This window comes from Oncorhynchus keta, chromosome 21 (assembly GCF_023373465.1).
Source record: "Oncorhynchus keta strain PuntledgeMale-10-30-2019 chromosome 21, Oket_V2, whole genome shotgun sequence".
NCBI lineage: Eukaryota > Metazoa > Chordata > Actinopteri > Salmoniformes > Salmonidae > Oncorhynchus > Oncorhynchus keta.
In genome coordinates, this window is record NC_068441.1 from 10065969 (window position 1) to 10089669 (window position 23701).

A 23701-nucleotide genomic window follows, 5' to 3' on the forward strand; every position below is an offset into this window, starting at 1 on the left:
TATCAGTGGGTAACTAAAAGACCTGAACATGATCGCGGAAAAGCAGCTATTGACTCATTGAGGCCCCTGTGCCGTGAAAGTACTTACTAGAAGAAAATTAATCGTCTGAACATCCAAATTATGTTTTAATAGGAAATAAAAACGTCTCAATCTTTACTGCAAATAAATGAATGAGATCACCTTGTTGGAATTAGATCAATGTGACATTAATGATACACACTGCCCACCAGGGCCGGCTCCAGGCATAAGCGGCATAAAGGGTTGCTTAAGGCCCCACGGCTGCTTGGGGTCCCCCAATTCTCTTTTAGGAACTCAGAGGTCTGAGGTCTGAACTTACTATTGAGAGTAAGAATAGAAGAATGCACCTGGTGCAATTTTGGTTGTGCATCATTCAGCAGTTTTTCCCTCGTTATGTCAGTCATTGACCATCACTCAATTAGCCATGTCAGCAAAAAAAATGTAATTGGTAGTTAGTCTAGCCCAGAGCCCTAACCTCCAGGAGCCCACCACTGATTTTGTTAGTCATTCTCTCTCAGATATCATTAAGTCATGGTAAAATGTGCAGAATTACAGGAAATGTGCTTTAAAACTACAAAAATGTCTTTCCACCCTATGGCAAAATGTGTAGAATTGCAGAATATTAACTTTAAAACCCTCCACCAACAAAAGGGGAGGCAATACAATTTTTGCCTTAAGGTGAAACAATTAGATTAATAACAAATATCCCCGTCAAAATGTGTCTGTTTAAGCTAGAGATATCTGTTTTATTTGCATCCGCCAATTGCAACCGTACGCATCTGCGGTTGACTGCCGAGCTACAGCGGTGTTTGTCAGACCATGAGAGATCCCCAAAACCGGTCTGCTCATGAAAATGTCTGATGTTTCCGAATGGTTTGGCCTACAAACGTATATGACCACTCTATGGAAAGATGAGTCTTTCACAAACACGATATAGTGTTTTCCATTTTTTTATCGCTCACTAACACGTACATGTCGGTTTTGGTGGTGGAAGCTGTGATCCAGGTGGAAGCTATGATCCCTTATTGATGTCACTTGTTAAATCCACTTCAATTACTGTAGATGAAGGGGAGGAGACAGGATAAGTAGGACTTTTAAGCCTTGAGACAATTGAGACATTGTGTATGTGTGCCATTCAGAGGGTGAATGGGCAAGACAAAAGATGTAAGTGCCTTTGAACGTGGTCTGGTAATAGGTTCCAGACACACCGGTTTGAGTATGTCAAGAACTGCAAAGCTGCTGGATTTTTCATGCATAACAGTTTCCTATGTTTATCAGAAATGGTCCACCACCCAAAGGAAATCCAGCCAACTTGACACAACTGTGGGAAGCATTGGAGTCAACACGGGCCAGCATTAAAACAATTCCATATAGCTTAGTATAACTCCCCTCCTCACCCGGCTTAGACATGGCTTAGACTGTTTAATACCAAAATAAAGGGTTAAAAACATGTAAAAAATACAATTAAAATAATCTTATACAGTCCATTCAGAAAGTATTCAGACCTGTTGACTTTTTCAAAATGTTGCTACGTTACAGGCTTAGTCTGTTTTTTCCCCTCAAATGACCTGACTGCATTTATAACATTTTAACGAAACGTCCTGTTTCCATCACAGCTGTTGTGATTTTTTATATATGGTATTACTTTACACTCATAAAAGCTGCGGATGGAAAAGTGGTTACAGAAGTTTCTAAAGGGTCTGTAGTCAGTTCAATTTGGGGTCTGTGTTTTACCAGGTGATTGGGGTGAAGAGAGCCACTGGTGGGATGGCACGCTTTCCTTGACATCACCACTGGTCTATTCCCGAGAAATAACAAATATCACCATTTGTCACCTCCACGTTTTATGACTTAATTTGTCTGTGCATCGATCTGGCTATAAAATGTGTCTGGAGAACATCGAAACATCATAATAACAACTCATAGTTATCTTTTCAAGCGCCAGTGATTTAGAGATTTCAGTTTTACTGTAAAAAGAAATAAGACTGAAGAGAGGGAAACAGTTGCTATAGGACTCCATGATGGGGGAAACCATATAACCTATCCAAGGTACACTACCTTTCAAAAGTTTGAGGTCACTTTGAAATGTCCTTGTTTTCCATGAAAACATACATGATGAATAGGAAATAAAGTTGCAAAATGAATAGGAAATATTGTCAACACATTGAATAGGTTATAAATATATGATGTTTTATTTAAATAATAATTGTGTCCTTCAAACTTTGCTTTCATCAAAAAGAGATTTTCGCCCCATGCTTCCTGAAGCACCTCACACAAGTTGGATTGGGTTGATGGGCACTTCTTACATACCATACGGTCAAGCTGCTCCCACAACAGCTCAATAGGGTTGAGATCCGGTGACTGTGCTGGCAACTCCATTATAGACAGAATACCAGCGGACTGCTTCTTCCCTAAATAGTTATTGCATAGTTTGGAGCTGTGCTTTGGGTCATTGTCCTGTTGTAGGAGGAAATTGGCTCCAATTAAGCACCATCCACAGGGTATGGCAGGGCATTGCAAAATGGAGTGACAGCCTTCCTTCTTCAAGATCCCTTTTACCCTGTACAAATCTCCCACTTTACCACCACCAAAGCACCCCCAGACCATCACTTTGCCTCCACCATGCTTGACAGATGGCGTCAACCACTCCTCCAGCATCTTTTCATTTTTTCTGCGTCTCTCGAATGTTCTTCTTTGTGATCCGAAACACCTCAAACTTAGATTTGTCTGTCCATAACACTTTTTGCCAATTTTTCTCTGTCCAGAGTCTGTATTCTTTTGCCCATATTAATATTTAATTTTTATTGGCCAGTCTGAGATATGGCATTTTCGTTGCAACTCTGCGTGGAAGACCAGCATCCCGGAGTCGCATCTTCACTATTCATGTAGAGACGGGTGTTTTGCAGGTACTATTTAATGAAGCTGCCAGTTGAGGACTTGTGAGGCGTCTGTTTCTCAAACTAGACACTCTAATGAACTTGTTCTCTTGCTCAGTTGTGCACCAGGGCCTCCCACTCCTCTTTCCATTCTGGTTAGAGACACAGCGTTGTCTGAGACCTTCAGTTTCTTGGCAATTTCTCGCATGGAATAGCTTTCATTTCTCAGAACAAGAATAGACTGACGAGTTTCAGAAGAACATTATTTGTTTCTGGCCATTTTGAGCCTGTAATTGAACCCACAAATGCTGATGCTCCAGATACTCATCTAGTCTAAAGAAGGCCAGTTGTATCGCTTCTTTAAATCAGCACAACAGTTTTCTGCTGCGCTAACATAATTGCAAAAAGGTTTTCTAGTGATCAATTAGCCTTTTAAAATGATAAACTTGGATTAGCCAACACAACGTGCCATTGGAACACAGGAATGATGGTTGCTGGTAATGGGCCTCTGTACGGCTATGTAGATATTCCATAAAACAAATCTGCCGTTTCCAGCTACAATAGTACAACATTAACAATGTCTACACTGTATTTCTGATCAATTTGATGTTATTTTAATGGGAGATAAAAGTGATTTTCTTTTAAAAAGCAAGGACATTTCTAAGTGACCCTAAACTTTTGAACGGTGGTGTATTTAACTTCATGTTCAGTTGAGAATGATGCTATACAAGACTTTAAACAGAGGATTGACTCAATTGACATCCCACCTTGAAGTTACTCAGCATAATCAATATGTCTTTAAAACAATGTTAAGGTCAAACACTTCCAAATGAGGAAATAGACTATTTTGTCTCCAGAACTTAGCAAGCCTCTGGTAAGACAGAGAGAGAGATTACTGTATCCCATCTGTAACATCGATTTTGAACCATGGCAAGGTAAGTGGAAGTAGACAAAAGGAATTACATTGGATTCAAGGAGTTTCAGGGAGTAAAGATTTAGGTTAATGGGTGAAACCTGCTTGAGCTTGGCTGGACATATCAGTCACGAGTGACTCAAGGCCATGGAATGGGAAAAGAACCATACTTGTTTAGTTTGATATGATACAAAAAAATCAAGCTGTATTTTAGCATTAATGTCATGTTCATTATTTATCCCCATGTTAGCCTTATGGACTGATTTTCTATCTTATATTTGTAGGTTCTATTGATTGCTTGTCTTTGTTATTGTCTAAGCTGTACTGGCAAATGGCTGTGTTTCTATTTTCTGCAGGCGCACCCAGACGTATCATCATCCTTCTAGTCTGGCACTCAACCACAGTACCATGAGGCTAAGGTCCTGCCCTCTCTATTACTTCACATTAAGGGTGAAATGCTTTTTAAATCCGCACAATTTGCTCCATTATCACCTCCACCTTTTCACCTGCCTCTGTGAGAGACATACATCTGTGGAATGGCCCTCTTCTCTCCTCCCCCCCCCCCTAGGCAAGCAGGCAGTAGTAACCTGCAGAGTCAGAAAAGAAGAGAAGAGAGAAGCAAGGAAAAGGGAGCTGAGTAATAGTTGAGAAGTCACTGATGCCTTGTGCAGTGCTGTGGAGAAAGATCACCATGAAACTCTGTGAGTCTCTCACCAGGGGCTTGTTCAGACTTGCAACACAGGGCATACACTATGCTTCTCTTGGTTCCCCCTGTGTTAACATGAAATACTCCTCAGTGTCCTGTCCTCAACTACTGTATGAAAATCTAGTGTGCTGTTTTGTTGCTGCTGTGATGTTCATCATCAACTATTTTAAGAGTTTATTTTTACTGTGAAGATAAAACTTTACATTTTGCTCTATACTTGAGCATTTTGAATTTTCAGAATCAATGTTTCATATAAGGCGACAGTACAGAATGCCACCTTTTAATTAAGAATATTTTCATACATACGGTGTCTGTTTAACTGTTTAGAAATTAAAGCACTTTACTGTATGTGTCATAAGTATTTGGGTAAATTCACTTATAGTGCATTAAAGTAGTCAAACGTCTTAGAATTAAATGTCATATGCCTGGCACGCAAGCTTGTGACTCTACAAACGTGTTGGATGCATTTGCAGTTTCTTTGGGTTGAGTTTCGGATTATGTTATGCCCAATAGTAATGAATGGTAAATAATGTATTGTGTCATTTTGGAGTCCCTTTTATTGTTAATAATAATATAATATGCTTTGTAACTTTTCTACATTCATGTGGAGGCTACCACGATTACAAATAATCATGAATGAATCGTAAAAAATGAGTGAGAAAGTTACAGAGGCATAAATATCATACCCTCCCGAAAATGCTAACCTCCCATATTATTGGTAATGGTGAGAGATTAGCATGTCTTTGGGGTATGATCTTCGTGTAACTTTCTCACTCATCATTATTGCCTCGCCCTGATCTGTTTCAGCTGTCTTTGTGCTTGTCTCCATCCCTCTACAGGAGTCGCCCATCGTCCCCGTTATCCCCTGTATTTACCTGTGTTTTCTGTTTGTCTGTTGCCAGTTCGTCTTGTTTGTCAAGTTGACCAGCATGTGTCCTGTCAGCTCCTGTCTTTTCTCGGCCTCTCTTTTTCCTCGCCCTCCTGGTTTTTGACCATTGCCTGTCCCTGTAGCCGCCTGCCTGACCCTGACCCTGACCCTGACCCTGAGCCTGAGCCTGCCTGCCGTCCTGTACCTTTGCCTCTGTTGCTGTAATAAACATTGTTACTTCGACACGGTCGGCATCTGGGTCTTACCTTATCCTGATATTAGTCACGATTTATTCATGATTATCCGTCATCATGGTAGCATCCACATTAATGTAACATCCCTGACTCTTCCTAAGTTTTTTGTGAATTTTTGTCATGTGAGTAAATCATGCTGCCCGTCACTGTTGCCAAGCAGCAGAGGAAGTATTCTGATGAGTCTCCGAGGGCGAGGAAATGCAATCTTAAGCCTTTCTACATACACCCATACACACAACCCTTCATGTCACTTCTGTGGAGAGGGAGGGAAAGTTTGTCAATGTGTCATGCTACAGTATGTCTACAGTATGTCTACATCTATAATGTGTTTACCCACATGAAAAAAGAGCACAGGTTACTATAAAATAGTACTTACTGTAGAATACTATACTATACTCTGTAGTTTCCCTTGATCATGTGTAGTACTTACCATAGGATTTCGTATTATACTGTAGAATATTATACTACACACTGCAGTATCCCCCTCGATAGTGTAGTTCCTACTATACAATTTTGTAGCATACTGTAGTATACTACAAATCTATACTAGCCTCAATTACAGTTGGGCAAAAAAATATTCAGTCAGCCACCAACTGTGCAAATTCTCCCACTTAAAAAGATGAGAGAGGCCTGTAATTTTCATCATAGGTACACTTCAAGTATGACAGACAAAATGAGAAAAAAAAATCCAGAAAATCACATTGTAGGATTGTTTATGAATTTATTTGCAAATTATGGTGGAAAATAAGTATTTGGTCAATAACAAAAGTTTATCTCAATACTTTGTTATATACCCTTTGTTGGCAATGACAGAGGTCAAATGTTTTCTGTAAGTCTTCACAAGGTTTTCACACACTGTTGCTGGTATTTTGGCCCATTCCTCCATGCAGATCTCCTCTAGAGCAGTGATGTTTTGGGGCTGTTGCTGGGCAACACGGACTTTCAACTCCCTCCAAAGATTTTCTATGCGGTTGAGATCTGGAGACTGGCTAGGCCACTCCAGGACCTTGAAATGCTTCTTACGAAGCCACTCCTTCGTTGCCCGGGAGGTGTGTTTGTGTCATTGTCATGCTGAAAGACCCAGCCACGTTTCATCTTCAATGCCTTTGCTCACGATCTCATGATACATGGCCCCATTCATTCTTTCCTTTACACGGATCAGTCGTCCTGGTTCCTTTGCAGAAAAATAGCCCCAAAGCATGATGTTTCCACCCCCATGCTTCACAGTAGGTATGGTGTTCTTTGGATGCAACTCAGCATTCTTTGTCCTCCAAACACGATGAGTTGAGTTTTTACCAAAAAGTTTTATTTTGGTTTCATCTGACCATATGACATTCTCCCAATCTTCTTCTGGATCATCCAAATGCTCTCTAGCAAACTTCTGACGGGCCTGGACATGTACTGGCTTAAGCAGGGGGACACGTCTGGCACTGCAGGATTTGAGTCCCTGGCGGCATCGTGTGTTACTGATGGTAGGCTTTGTTACTTTGGTCCCAGCTCTCTGCAGGTCATTCATTAGGTCCCCCCATGTGGTTCTGGGATTTTTGCTCACCGTTCTTGTGATCATTTTGACCCCACGGGGTGAGATCTTGCGTGGACCCCCAGATCGAGGGAGATTATCAGTGGTCTTGTATGTCTTCCATTTCCTAATAATTGCCTATTGCAGATTCAGACTTCCCAGCCTGGTGCAGGTCTACAATTTTGTTTCTGGTGTCCTTTGACAGCTCTTTGGACTTGGCCATAGTGGAGTTTGGAGTGTGACTGTTTGAGGTTGTGGACAGGTGTCTTTTATACTGATAACAAGTTCAAACAGGTGCCATTAATACAGGTAACGAGTGGAGGACAGAGCAGCCTCTTAAAGAAGAAGTTACAGGTCTGTGAGAGCCAGAAATCTTGCTTGTTTGTAGGTGACCAAATACTTATTTTCCACCATAATTTGCAAATAAATACATCAAAAATCCTACAATGTGATTTTCTGGATTTTTTCTCTCTCATTTTGTCTGTCATAGTTGAAGTGTACCTATGATGAAAATTACAGGCCTCTCTCATCTTTTTAAGTGGGAGAACTTGCACAATTGCTGGCTGACTAAGTACTTTTTTGCCCCACTGTATGTGTAATACTTACTATAACATTTTGTGGTATACTGTAGAACACTATAGTAATGTCCGCAATAACATTACCATTTTTTTAAACTATAGTAATACTACAGCATTTAATTTACATATGCCCCACCCATTCCTATCACCCATATCCCAGCTCCTGGCTCCATGGCAAACAGATGCTTTTAAAGGAGCCCCATTCTCCAAAACAATGGCATATTGCCATGGAAGGCAGGATGCCAGCGACAGACCACAGAGTCAAATAACAATCAAAGGCCTATCAACCCCCATCACCTCAGAGAAAATCAAAGAACGACAACATCAAGAAGTTGCCACACAAATATCAACAGGATCATCAGCAGGAGGACCGAACAACCTACCACATTTGACAGGAACCATCTAACCTGGCCTGAAGACTCCACTCACCTGCTTCTTAAAAAAAGGGTTCTTCATGTGTTTCTTTCATTACATGGTAGAAAAACCCCACATCGCTGTCCATGTTACACAATATCTTAACTGCCAGCTTTTCAAACACACTGCACAGAATTGCACTAACCCCACCAAGTGTGTGAGATGTGGAGTAGAACACTCACACAAAATGTGCACCATAGAAAAGCATGATGCCAAATGTGCCAACTGTGGGGGGTGGGGCCCACTCTGCCGCCCTCCAAGCAGTACCTGGACTTGGTAGGCCCCAATTAGCCTCTCAGTCCAGCCTCCGTCCCAGCCCCAAAACCAGGCCCGACCTGTCTAGAGGGCACTGACCAAATGCATTGACCTCCAAATTGAACTCCTTGGCCTATGCAAGGATAACTCCCTGTACAGCTCAATCTTGAAGAGTCCGGAGGAGCACCTCAATAATTTGCACTTTACTGCCTCATCACATATTTAAAAAATATATATTTTAACCGTTCCTAATTGATCATTTAAAAAAATGTTTTACATATTAATATATGTACCCAGAGGACCCAGAGTCACAGGGGAGGAGTGGCTCTCATGATTAAGAGTTTACTCTCCTTCGTCGAAACATCCATTATATTAACCCCAGATCAATTCAAGCTAAACTAATGAATCACAACCAGAGTCAGGCTGACCAACATAACAAGGCTTACTCTGGCCTCCAAGTACTGCCCTTCTGGAATCATCCCCTCCTCATCTCTTCCACCACCTGCTCCAGCAAGACAAACTCATAATTATGTGAGATTTCAATTCCAAACACCTGTCTTTCAACAGCAAATCTATCAACCCGGCGGGTAAAACACTCCACTCCATCCTGAATCCAAATGATCTTGTCTTATTAAGCAATGACCAGCCCACCTTCTACTCAACATCATATAAAATCATCTGTTTCTGCACCCACGAGCCTGCTGCCAAGGTAGCCATGTTCTCGGCATGTGGAGATGTAGGAAGGGACCACTTACCAATACTCACTTCGCTCTCCCTCCATACCTAACCTGCAGGAAAAACAAAGAAATATGATTACAACACGGCAAACTGGGAAAAATATAGAGACATAGTATCCACCAAGACCTCTGACCTACCCCCCTGTGACCCTGAACGGTGGAGCTGTGCCAGATTCTCTTTTCTGCCAGAGAATCTTCTGTCAAACACCAAAGCCATTCCAAACATCCCAAACCTCTTCCCCCTCACCTCATCCAGTTGAAACGGAAGGCACGTAGAGATTACATGAAGTACAGATCTGAGGAAACAAAAAGAAAAGTAAACCAGCTACAAACCCAAATAAGAAACATTACAGGCTAAAGAAAGAGAAAACTACTAGGATATATACATTTTTTTAAATAAACACAGATCCAAACCCCAAAACCATCTGGCAAAAAGTTGACCTGTTAAATGGCAGGGCAAACAGCTCAAAAGTAACAGTGCTGAAACACAATGGGAAGATTGTCAAAGAGGACAGTAAAAAGGGCTAACATATAGTATTTAAAGACCACCTACAGCAAGTCCATTCCTGTCCTCCAGGCCCCCTGTTCGACCTAGAGTGGAAGGTAATTGTTGACCGGCTTTACTTGGGTCATCGTGCTCTAACGGCTCCCTGTGGCGGGCCGGGTACCTGCAGGCTGACCTCGGTTATCAGGTGAACGGTGTTTCGTCCGCTGGCTTCCGGGTTAAGCGTGCAGGTGTTAAGAAGCATGGTTTGGCGGTTCATGTTTCGGACGATGCATTTGCACCCCGAGTCCGTTGAGGAGTTGCAGTGATGACACAAGATTGAAATTGGGGAGAAAAAGGGGGCAAAATACATATAAATAAAACAAATGTAAAAATCGCCTCCTTCTTTCCTTAGTCAAATCTCTGACTTGCTCACCCTCTGCCTTCTCACAGGCCATTTCCCCAAAACCCTGGAAATCAGCCTTGGTTACCATGATCCCCACACCCAACAAAGAACCCCATCAACCAGCCAACTAGCCTTCTCTGCAGTCTAGGTGAGTTCCTCAAGAGGGTCTTGGCCGACAGGCTTCAGAAACATTTTGATCAATGGTGGTCGGTGACGTTTAAGATGAGGGAGGATAATACTTTTATGAGCGTGGTCTTATTTCTATTACAATATTGGACCACTGTCATTCATATTACATTCACCCAGCTCAATATAACTTAGGTTATATAGGTTTAGGCTACTATACGATACTCACATTTTCCTTGTACCCATCCTGAGGTTACTACGACCTAGCCTATGAATGACCGTTTACAACGTAGGTGCACAGGTCAGAGAATTATGAGTAATCAAGGTGACAGGCTGTTACGCAGAGTGGAACAGGGAAACCCAAGAGCAGACTCAGACAAGGAGACTGGGATGAAGTAACCAAGGTATTTTTGGTAACACAGGGAAGATGGAGTGGGAAGATGGAGTGTAGGCCAGGAGAAGCTCGGGCGGGTTGCAGGAAACCAGGTGAGGAGGTTGAGGCTGGAGCGAGAGGGGTTGGGACAGGGTGAGCAGTTCCAGAGGGGAATCCAGGGGAGCAGCAGAGTGGGGAATCTAGGGCAGAGTAGCAGGATGTGACTGGAGACAGGAACCAGAGTCAGAAAGGGCAGAACTTTCTGCGGGGAGGAAAACCGTGTCAGGCAAGGAAAACAGGTACAGCAGGATAACAGGATCTAAATAGTAACAAACAGCTAGAAACTTAGACTGACTGAGCAGAGATTATGATCTGGCAGTGTGGATGTGGCAGGACTGAGTATTCGTAGAGTTCTTGATTATGGAACAGATTGCAGCTGGTGGAGATCTGCTCTGACTCCAGCACACCTGTCTCCACCCACCCACCCACACACACACACACACACACGCACGCACACACACACACACGCACGCACACACACACACACACACACACACACACACACACACACACACACACACACACACACACACACACACACACACACACACACACACACACACACACACACACACACACACACACACACACACACACAGAGGGAGAGGGAGTGAGAACTGGGGGAGTGGCGGCAGGTCAAGGAGACAAAGGATAAGCAGTAGAGGGCGTAGTATACTATAGTACTTTTTAATGTGGGTACTTATTATTACTTTTTCCCCCCTTTTTTTTGTTCTTCTATTTTTACTTTTACTTTCCCAGTTTTGCTTGTTTGGCAAACTCCCTAATGCTTTTTTTCTCCACAAGTTGTGCCCCTCTTTGTTTCATTGGCAGTAGGACTGTGGCCTTTGATGAACTGTGAGAACCATGATGGCAGGCCCCTTTGAGAGGCCTGGGGAGTTGGCACAGGGAGAGTCCTCGTAATCAAGCCCTCTCAGGCTAAAGAAGGGAGAAGGGGGAGCCTTTGAAATGTCCTTTGTTCTCCAAAGTCAAATTAAACAGTGAGCAGCATGCCACCGAGCAACTTTCCTTACTAGCTGAGAGCAGCATCACTGGCAATTTGAAGAGAAGCCAATAAACACAGGAGCAGAGAGAGCACTGGGGTGTTGTTGATCATTTCCCCAAAGGACGTGTTCTATCATGCTTTTGGATCATTGGCTGTCCAACCAATTGTATTATGCCCTCAAAGCCCAGGTCTTCTGTGTTGTTGTCTTCTCATTAAATCCAAAAGACAAAGGAGTTAATTAAAGATCCCCCAACAAGCTCTGTCATTAAGAGAACGGGAGGTAAGGGATGTGCTTCATGAGAGCCTCACATTGTCAAGTCATATTAATCATTGAGAAAAACAAGCTGGTACTTCTGGTACATTTTTAGAACCGATTTCCAACTGAAAAATCCAATCAAAAACACATTCCCTCTTACGCATATTTTTTCTTCCTCTATTGTATGGGATAGCAAACTTTCAACGGTAAATGTAATATATTTGTCCATACTTTGTTTCAGTTTACAGCACTGGGGGAATCCAGAGAGATACACTTCAAGCTGTATGTGGGTTGAATATAATACAGTCTTGCTAAATACTATTTGATCCTGTACCATTTGCTTATTTTCAGCAGACAGGGAGGCAGGAGCAAGCGGTAAAATGACAAAGTGCTGATGGGAGATTTCATTGTGTAATATATTTACATATTGCTGACTGGACAGACTTGGGCTCATCGATCAATTAATCATCATTAATCATCAATTAATCATCATTGCATGACAGCCATCAATACTCTACCCAGAGCTCTACCCATATCTAAAGTTAGTTTCCCTAAAATGTCTAAAAAGGTAATTTTGTTGGGGAGCATCCAGTGTCCTCGTTAATGCCATAACTGCAATAGTTCTACTGACAGTAGAATCCAGTAGAATTCAAAATAACAAATGTGTTTTTTGCACAAGGACATTATAAAGGAATTAGAATAGGGGGAGTATTCTCAGAGGAAGATGACACAGGGTCAGTTGTGTGTGCAGCTGAAATGCCAGCCAGCAATGTGACCTCTCCCCATCTGCTTCCTTCCACCACCTGAGAAAAATATTTTAAAATATATTAAATACCTCAGTAATGTCCGCAAAAACACTGCAGTCCGTAAAAGCACTACTTTATTTAACTATAGTAAATACTACAGTGTATAATTTGCATATGCCCTGCCCATTCCTCTTCCCATGTCCCAATTTGTGTCGCCCATAAGTGGAAAACCTACAAGCCAAGTATAGATCATATTGTGTTACATACAAGTTATATAAAAGAGCAGAAGCTCTATCTATCTATCTATCTATCTATCTATCTATCTATCTATCTATCTATCTATCTATCTATCTACCTACCTACCTACCTACCTACCGGTTATAGAAAAGAGCAGAAGCTTTGAAGCTCCCCAGTCTTACCTACCTACCGACCTACCTACCGACCTACCTACCGGTTATAGAAAAGAGCAGAAGCTTTGAAGCTCCCCAGTCTTATCTCCCTACAGGTTATGAAAAATGTGCTCTTTTAGTATTTCTCCAGTAGGTTTCCGCATGGAGAAAGCCTCCACTTCTTTGTCAAAGATAATAAAACAGAAAAACTATAATAAATACTACAGTCATGTCTACAAAAACACTACAGTAAATACTACAGTATACTACAATTCGCAAAAACTACATTGATTACATAAGCAATATGGCACGAGGGGTGTGGTATATGGACAATATACTAAGTATGGCTGTTCATATGCACGACGCAAAGCGTTGTGCCTGGATACAGCCCTTAGCCATGGTATATTGGCCGTACACCAGAAACCCCCAAGAGTCCTTATTGCTATTATAAACTGGTTACCAACGTAAATAGAACAGTACAAATATTGTCATACCCGTGATATACGGTCTGATATACCACGGCTGTCAGCCAATCAGAATTCAGGACTCTAACCACCCAGTTGATAATATACTATAGAGCACAGTTTTCTTTTACTTCAGTATTTATACTATTGTTAACAGTAAATACTACAGTATACTCCAATATACTTCAATAAATTATACTCTTTCGTCTGCAAAAACACCACAGTATACTATAGTATTTTTTTGTATACTGTGGTATGATTTCCTTCTCCATTTCCTCTCCCCTCCCCATGGGTCTAAGGAACAGATGGAGCACGGTGCTTCCAAAGCCCCATCATTACAGGATGGATTATGTCACTGGCAGGAGCCTTCCATTGTTGTCCATTTGGTGTATCGTTATCTCCAAGGTAACAGGGGTGGCTTCCAAAGCTACATTGTGCCAGGCGTCCCCCTGTTGGAGTGGAAGAGAGGATCCTCTCTCCTTACTCACAGGCTGCTGTCTCCCTCACTCTCCAGCTGGGTTCCACTTCCAACAATGCGTGTTTGTGCTCTTATGATGTGGGAACCACAGGACACTGTTTCCTCATATGGCCATGTTTTTTATTTGGTCTATATTACCTCTGAATTCTAATGTCTCATACACACACACACTTTTCTTTAATGAGTCAGTGATTCATTACATGATGTTCTGGCTGTAAGTGGGTCTCTTTGTTAAGTCTCATAGCGCCACTTACTGCAAAAATTGCAGCAGTGCGATAGTGTGCTTGTGCTAGAAGGCCGCTAGGTGGCGACAATGTAAAACATTAATCATAGACTTTCCCTAAGTCTCTCCTTGGACTGGTGCAGTGCCCTTTCTATATTGACATTGGGCGTGTTCAAGTGGATCACTTTTGTCAAGACGTTGACCATCGTTGGACACCGCCTTTCAAAGTGTGTTGCTTTATGGGTATAAAGATTGTCTGACTTGTGACTACATGTCAACTGTATGGCCTTTACAACAACCATGTGATCAAAGGTCATGAACTTTCGACAGCAGTCGACTGGACAGTTGCTCCTCACCAACTGTAACTTGAAGTCAGAACCAAAGCATTGTGGGAGACAACTTTTTTGTTTTTTTTCTAAGCAAAAGGCGCTATAGATTCCTAAATTGTTGATGTCGCCACCAATTATTGGTTATTATATATGCATGTTTACTGTTTTGGGTGAATTACTATTTAGAGCTTAAGCTTACATCTTCATCCTTACATTCTTGCAATCTAATTACATAGGCATACATGTGATCCAAATGTGGGGGCAACATTGTAAAACAGAGTGCATGTGGGTTGGTTTCTGTATGTTTCGACAGACATTTTTAAAGGACAGACATTTTCTACATGCTTCAGCATTTGGCGGTCCCGTTCTGTGAGCTTGTGTGACCTACCACTTTTCGATTGAGCCATTGATGCACCTAGACGTTTCCACTTCACAATAACAGCATTTACAGTTGACCGGGGCAGCTCTAGCAGGGCAGAAATTTGACGAACTGACTGGTTGGAAAGGTGGCATCCCATGACGGCGCCACGTTGAAAGTCACTGAGCTCTTCAGTAAGACCATTCTACCTCCAATGTTTGTCTATGGAGATTGCATGGCGGTGTGCTTGATTTTATTCCCCTGTCAGCAATGGGTGTGGCTGAAATAGCTTAATCCAATCATTTGAAGGGCTGTCCACATACTTTGTATATATAGTGTATCTGTTTTTTTGCATTGTACGCCTCTCAATCCTCCGCCTCCGTCTATGTCGCACTTCCACATCTGCGGTGAATGGTGCCAGAGCTAGAGCCGTGTTTGTCAGACCATCCTTTAAAATCGGACGTCTCACAAAATTGTCTGTAGTGTCCGAACTGTTTTTCAAACCCCTCTACCGGAAAGACGAGTCTCTCACGAACACGATGCTGTTCCCGTTTTGCTCTACGACCCCTACAGGTGTCTTCGAACCCAACTCCTGTCTGTAGCGTCCGAACAGTTTGGGCTACACACTAATATGTGAAAAGGTGAGACTCACAAGAGTATGTACGGCGGTTGTTTGGCTCTAGGACGCCCACAAGCCTCACAAGACTCGTCTGAGTTCCCCCGGTACCATGTATGGACTGTATGGAGACTGTTTAGTGACAAAAATAAGGGACGTGTAAAAAAACCTGTTTCAATTCCAGATCTATCTTACATCTCTCAGATATAGGACAGACACTTCGTAACAACGTGTTTGTATGGGCTAATAGTAGTAAGCCCAAATGCAATGTTTAATCAAATGATTTTAGTATATATTTTTTGATACTTCAATAGGTCTTAAACTTCCAAATAAAATAGCATAATGTTTCCTTTATTTTGGCAGTTACCTGAAGATCCTCATTCAGGCTGTCTGAACTATTTTCTGCCAGCTGGTGGCAGCACAGTATCATCACTAGACATCCTTTAGACATTCTGGACAAAATAGAGAATCCAAAATAGGCTCACTTCTGAAAGCTGGTGAACTGCCCCACTATACAATTTTCTTACACGTCTTTCTCTTTGAAGATTTGCACCACTGCTTGCTAAAAGAAGCAGAGCTATGCTGGATTGGATGCTATTAAGGATTAAAACACTTTTACTCTGTAACTATCTCCTCTAGCCAAGTTAAATCCTCCAACGCCAATACCTTGACTGGTTGTTTAAAAAAAAAAAATACTGGCCTGATTACCTTTGTATCTTATAAAACATCAGTCCCCTTTTCATCTGCCTCTTTGGTTTCAGTATTCTCCAGAGAATGTCCAGGGGCCAGGACGTCACATAGACAGACCCCAGTGAGGTAATTCTTCCTAGATGCTTCTGCTACACCCACTCCTGCCTGAGAGAGAGCTCCTCCTGCCTGCAGACATACGGACAGACATACGACAGGCTGTCACCAGGACCAGAGGAGATACAGTCAATTGTTACTGCAGGCCTGTGCTTGAGTGTAACGCCTTGTGTGGCTGTAGTGAGGTCTGCAGGTAACCGGGTGGTCCAGAGAGGCCTGGGGTTCAGGTTGTGTGTCTACCCCACAGAGGACAGGGGCTTGGGGGTGCGAGCTCTGAAGCCCATTTCCTGTGGGACCTTTGTGTGTGAGTACGCTGGGAAAGTGCTCGGCTTTGAGGAGGCCAGGCGTAGAAAGCTTGCATAGGGGCCTGAGGACAACAACTACATCATTGCTGTGCGGGAGTATACTGGACAGGGCCCAGTCAATGAGACCTTTGTGGACCCTATTGTGGTTGGGAATGTGGGGCGATTTCTGAACCACTCCTTCCAGCCCAACCTGTTCATCGTACCTGTCCAGGTGCACTCCCTGGTGCCCAGGCTGGCCCTGTTCACTGGCAGGGACATCGCCCCTCAAGAGCTCACATTTGACTTTTCAGCGGGCTATATAGCAATACACACTCTATGGGTTGGTTCAGAGTGACCCTGGGACAGAAGCCAATGGGACAGATACCCTCCAGAGGAAACCATACTGCTGTGGTGCCCAGAACTGTGCCCAATTCCTGCCACTGGACATACCTGTTCTCAAGAATTAGATAGAGGAATGTGGTTATTTGTTTCATATCTGTAAGTTGATGTTTTGTAACTTGAAGTGATCGTGTTGTACTGGAAAGGAGAGACATTTTGCACAGAACCCTTGCTTTTTATTTTTATTTTTTGGTCGAATCCAACTCTCCAGTTCTAATGCACGTGTTATTTCATTAAATGTCAATTCTGCACCCGGTGTGTCAGTTGATTGCTAACAGCATCGTCCATCATTGTAGATAAAGATGGTTCTCTATGACACATCAGTTGCTCCACCTACACAGTCTGCTGATGTAGTCATCCTGTCCGTACCAGTGTGCCATCCATCTGGATTAAAAGGGCAATCCGGGATTGCTCCATTTTGGACTCGTGTAACCATTTATTCTTGAATAATATGACGGATGGGTTACGACAGCTTCGGCTGTCATACCCCATCAGAACCCAAAATATAAGCTTCTTAGTCTAAACATGCACTGCTTCAAAACATGGTTAAAATCTCATCGATGGTCAACCATAGCTCGGTCTATGAATTTGCGAGTGGTTACATTTCTCCAGTTCATCCCTCAGCTGTTAACCAGAACAAGTGTCACGGTGACCGCTTTGTTTTTCTAAATCCTGGATTGACCCTTCTATGATGACCCCCCCACTGTTCTCTTACGATTGCCAACTATCTCATTGTCCCCAACTCCTTTCTGTTGGATGGCATCGCTGGTCTGATATAGAGATACAGCATTTCTGTCAAAAAGTATAAACTCCATCTGTGTTGAGCAGACCAACTAAAAGCTCTCTCTGTCAGAGAGTACTTGTGCTATGTGGGGCACGTCCCACCAGACCTAGCTATCGAAACACTTCGGTCCCCAAGTCTCATCATGCCCTGCCTGGACTGTAAAGCCCTCGCCCGACGGCAGATGAATCTACCAGATCTTTATGCCATCCGTCTGATATTGACTACAGTAAAAGATGGGTATGGCTTTTTAGTGGTATGTACTATACTAGGGTTTCCCAAACTCATTGTTCTTGCACTAGCACTACACAGCTGATTCAAATATTCAAAGCTTGATGATTAGTTAGTCATTTGAATCAGCTGTGTAGTGTTGGGGGGCGAGTTTGTGAAACCCTGTATTATACAAATCATGTGTGCTCCTAGATTGGCTTTTAAATGTTGTGTGCAAAGGTATTTCCGTGTCAATAGAGATGATCCCCACATCCATTTAACCTTCAAAGATAAAGAGCATAGAAGTCATGGGCATCTAGTCTTCATCCCTCAACTTTACAATTCTCTATGTATTTCTGTATTCTTTCAACACAGTGCCACCCTTGAAGGTATCTTCAGCTTTTCATTGGAGCCAAATCTCCAGAGGTGTGAGACATTAAGAAGGGCCGGAGGGTATTTCAATATAGTAACGGGTCTTATTCCCCTGCCACGGGAGGGGCCACTGTGTCCCACTTTACTGTGACCATTCTTAAATGAGGCCTCTCTCCTCTCAAATGTCCCCACTTCCAGTCTAGACCCGCTTTCATACCAGCTGCTTATTAATATCCACATCTGGGTTAATTAGTACAGATACCATGGCGTGTTCAGTCCAGAAATGAGACCAGCGCTCCAGTCACGTTGTGGGGCTGGGTGGGGGGTCGAGCAGCGGGGCTCAACCACTAGGTGCACTCATTTTACTCCACCCAGGTTAAAGCGTGGACGGATTTGGCACATTTTAGACCATCTTATTGGTCCTAAAATGAAATCTCTGCCCAGCCGGGGCACCAGCCAGGCAAGCTTAAAGAACGCACCCATCCTCTCTAGCATGTTGGGGAGATGGTAGGCCTCAGTCAGTGTCAGAGAGAGAGAGATGAACTATAAAGGATGTTATGCATCAACCTACATTTTCTCAGCTCTATAATGAGGGTTCCCTTTGCTCTATATTGTTTAGTTTGTTATGTTTGGTTCTGATTGACCATGGGAACGCTTCTTCTGCCATTCCACTCCTATCAGAGGTGGCACAGTATATCAAACACCTGTGACCACTGAGATTTGTCTTTCGTCAAGGTAGGGGTCAGGTTGGTCAGTCACAGCAATTTTTTCACGAGGAAGCATTTTTCTTTCACCTGAGTAATTCTGTGTCCGAGCGTTCCAGAACATGTCGAAGCAGAGACCTAATCCTGTTTGTAATACTTGATTTATGTCATTTTGTGAGTAAGCAAGCGACCCCTTAAGTCCCTATGGAAACAGGATGTGTGTACAGTAGGCGATTGGACAGCAGGGTTGTGTGCATGGTGCCGGACAAGCAGTCTTCCACACACACTGTTCAGGACTGGAGCTGGAACTGAGTGCCTCATTCCCAGAACAGTCACCTAGCAACCAGCACTTAACCACATGAGGTGAACTTCCTCATGGTGATTGCAGTGGGCAGCTGCTACAGCACAGCCTTGGTCACAGTCACACCAGTCGCAACACTTAAGACGGACAGACATTGATTGTAGACTACAGTATGTTACGCTGTCCTTCTATGCTAAGACTTCAACTTGAGTAATACCTGTACCATTTCTTTTTGACATCAAGAAAAATGTCTACTGCCGAATGTTTTGCTCAAAATGTCTTCTAAAATGAGCGTGTCATAGCCTTGAACTTTTTCTTGTCCTAGATACATATATAGTGTTAGATACGAGATATGTATTGATCGAGTTCATCATGAATCATTTTGAGAGTTTAAATGAGTTTAAACTTGAATACTTCAAATGAGAAAGATGATCAAAAATAATAACTTGACTGGCCATAGTCAGGTCCATACGTATAATCAGAAGAACATTGAAGCCAGTGTGGTGGTACTTTTTTTTGTGTGTGTCCACTGACACAATCTATCGCCCTGCAGCTCTAGGCTACAACTTAACAGTGCCTGTTCCACTCATGCTAGGTTAATAAAAGGATGCTATGATAGAGACATGATAGAGACAACAAGCAGTGGGTGTATAGAGTCTATTTCAGAATGGTCAGTCAGAAATATGGTCTGGCAGCCTGTCATTACCGAAGTGGAGCACCTCTCTAATGAAGAAACAGATGTCATTGCCACCGAACTTGGGCCCCCCCCAAAAAAGATAAAGTCAACACAGATAAAAGAGATCTGTTGGGGCCATATCTAATTTCAAGAAAATTGTTCCAATAATGTTATGGCTTTTTCAGGGCTTTGGAGTTGTTTTGTAGACAATAATCACTGCACTGCTCTCACATAGTTGGGGATGGGTCATGACCTGATTGCGCTGACATATTGCTCCTCCATCTCCACTCCCTCTATGGATATAAGGTAGTCCGAAAAGGACATGGACCACTGGAAAAGATAGATCATGCGCCAACAGTCTTCCCAGCACAAACCTGACTAACGAGACATGCTGGGCGCAGTCAACAGTATAGACCAAAATGTAATCTATATAAACCACTACGCCCCGTCCCAGCATGTCCCGAAACACTTCGTTAATAAAGGCCTGGAAGACTGAAGGTGCATTAGACAGGCCAAAAGGCACTATAAGATACTAGTAATTGCCCATGGTCGTGGAAAAGGCCATTTTCCATTCATCGCCTGCACGAATGCGCACCAGATTGTAGGAGCCCCTCAAGTCCAGTTTCGTGAAGTATGGTTGGAATGAGGGTTAAAGGATAGCTGACCTTGACGGTGGCTTTATTCAGAGTTCGATAATCAATGCAGGGGCGCAGTCCGCCATCTTTCTTCTTCACAAAAAAAGCTTGAGGAGGCTGGTGACGTAGAGGGGAAGATAAAACCCTGCTGGAGGCTCTCCTGTACGTAGGTCTCCATTGGACTCGGTCTCCGTTTAGGAGAGGGAATAGAAGTATCCTCTCGGGAGGGCTGTGTCAGTCAGCAGGTCAATGGCACAGTCCCAGGGGTGATGAGGAGACAGGCGTGTAGCCTGGGTCTTCGAGAAAACCCTGTGCAGATCCTGATACTCCTCCGGTAAATCCACTTGAGGGGTGTGGTCCAGACTTTCCACGGTAGTTGTGTTGACAGACACTGCGAGACACCTCCCCTGACACTCCTGTGAACAACCCAGCAGTCTCCTCTCAGACCAGGAAGTAACAGGGTTAAGCCAACTCAACCAGGGGAGACCTAAAATAACAGGGAGTATGGGGGTGTCTATAATAAAAAAGGTGATCTGTTCTAAATGAGTGTCATGGATCAGCAGAGAAACAGGAACCGTGATGTGATGTATGAGCCCTGTCCTTATTGGACGATTATCCAGGGCTCTAACCGGAATGGGTGACTGTAGTGGAACCAAAGGGATGCGTAATGCAGTGTCCAGTGCGCTGTCTAACAGATTCCCGGCACCTCCGGAATCAATCAGAGCTAACAGGAGTGAGGGGCGAGGGTATTCAGGGAATTTGATGAGTTGACAGAAAGGGAGGGGAGATCTTGCATCCTGCCTGGATTGGAGCAGGGGAATTCCCTGGCTTGTCACCTCCTCACCTATTTGTGGATAGAGGGCAGGTCGGGGAAAAATGACCCCTTTCTCCACCAAAGGAGCAGAGGCCCAGATTCCTCCTTCTCCTACGCTCGGGAGGACACCCGTAATAACAAGTGCACAAAAATACACATAGCACCAAAAACCGAATAAAACAGACATACTGTAGGACAGTGACCGACAAGGACAATGGGGAACAGAGGGCACACATATACACATACTAATCAGGAGGAATGAGAACCAGGTGTGCATAATGAGACAAGACAGTCCGGGGTTGGTGGTGATGACCCAGTTCAGTGACACCTAGAAGGCCGGTGATGTAGATCTCCGGAAACTGGTGAACAGAATGAGCAGCAGTACCGGGGGGATCCATGACAATATTGTGTATCATTGAACCAAACTACCCACCTGAACCTGCAGACCCATTGGCGTTTTCTATCTAAGCTGTAACAATCCTATTACCAATGTTCTCTCTCACCGCTACAGTCAGTGACAATCTCTGATAGGACAACATGTCTGGTGATTCAATGGAACATCGCTGTCTGATTTTTGCACACATTCATTTGAGTTGAATTGTCCCTTTTTTTTTCAAAAGAAATGTCATCTGTTTACTCATGGAAACATATACAGCGGGAGAGTAAGACAGACACGTACGTGTATAGTATGTATAAACATGGAAGTGAAAGCATGTCAGTAGCTCTGTCTGGTTCGTCGCCAGACTGGATCCAAAGAGATTACATGCTGTTAAAGGGTATTACTGAAACAGGGTTAAAAGGGCTTCTGTGGGTTAAATAGGTGAGTTCATCATCACGCCTGCATGGCTCTCTGGACGTTCTCCTTGTTTAAGGTAGGTGCTCCTTGGTACAGTCTTCACACTCTTGAAATGTGGATCATTAAACGTAATTGAATCAAACACCACCTGGTAGACAATTTGTTCTGGTACATCTCTATTATGCTGAAATCAAGAGATGAGTTAGTATTTTGGTCTACAAAACACTGAGCAGAATGAATATCCCATGATATCCAGCATGTGATCTCCCCTTCTTGAAGTGATGGGTTGTGTACTTCCTTTGACCAAAGATGCAACTAAATTCTAAATTCCTGCAAAGAATAATGTGTGGAGAAATACATAAGATGGAAACATCATTTTTCACACTTTGAGAGCAGCAATAGAAGTAATAGCACCAACCACTAGGCCTAATTAGAATGTCTCTGTAGCTGGTTTAATAAGCACATTTCCATAGGGGATTGCAAGGCCATTATAATGGCATAATTGTATTTTATTTTTAGTGAGGAAGAACTCTACCCTGTAGGGCACAGCACCAGTTCCTGTTCTTTTGACAGCAGGATCCAAATGAAACTGAACCAAATAAATACAAAAATTAAATAAAAGAACCCTAGGCATGTACTTTGAAGAGAGGAGAGGGCAGTGATCTTCATGAGAACATGACATTAGACATTTTAAAAGCAACCATATGTTGAATCTTTTGGGCATAAAAATAAATTGTATTCAAGTATTCATCCTACATTTTCTTAACATAAATTATATATATTTGTTTTCTCCCAACTTCTTCATAGCAACTTCTGTCCTGTTTCTGTCTCTCGCATCTGCATGGAACTAAATTCAAAACCCAGAAACCTGTCTGTCCGCAGGCTGCTGTCCTACAACACACTGGCCAACAGCATTTGAAACATCAGATTTTATCAATGGGTGCATTCTACCTAATCTGGCATTTATTTTTACATTTCCGGCTTGGTTGATGGGATGCAAATGAAGAGAGGACAGGGAGGAGAGGAAGTTGCTATGAGAGTGCTCAGTACTCCCATGCAGGCAAGGCTTAGAGTAGAATGGGATACTTCTGAGATAAATAAACCAACCAGCCATGACTGTTCTTCCTCTGTCTCACTGGGATCTGATCCTACAGATGGAAAAGATATAGCTGGTTACTTACCTTGAAATGAGATACATTTTGAAAAACAGAACACTTGACCCAGCTTTCCTATACAGTAGCTTACTGTTAAACAGTGGTCACCAACCTTTCATGAGTCAAGATCACTTTCTGAGTCAAAATGCAAGTCGACATCTACAGTACCACTCAATTTAGTTTTTTAAACATGGCTTAAAAAATATATGCTTAGGTACATAAACCAATTAAAACAGTTCTGGAGGTTTGTGCAATGGGCTATAGGCTGGATACATTATAACTGCATATTTGCGAGGCTTGAATTGCCCTGTCAATTGTTCTT

The 23701-nt window shown here is 42.9% G+C and overlaps 2 pseudogenes; both read left to right on the forward strand.

Annotated features, from left to right (window-relative positions):
- The first annotated feature begins 13105 nt into the window (after positions 1-13105).
- LOC118400640 (uncharacterized) lies at positions 13106-13158 on the forward strand (annotated as a pseudogene).
- A 2333-nt stretch (positions 13159-15491) lies between these two features.
- Positions 15492-16892, forward strand: LOC118399842 (histone-lysine N-methyltransferase SETMAR-like; annotated as a pseudogene).
- The last annotated feature ends 6809 nt before the right edge of the window (positions 16893-23701 follow it).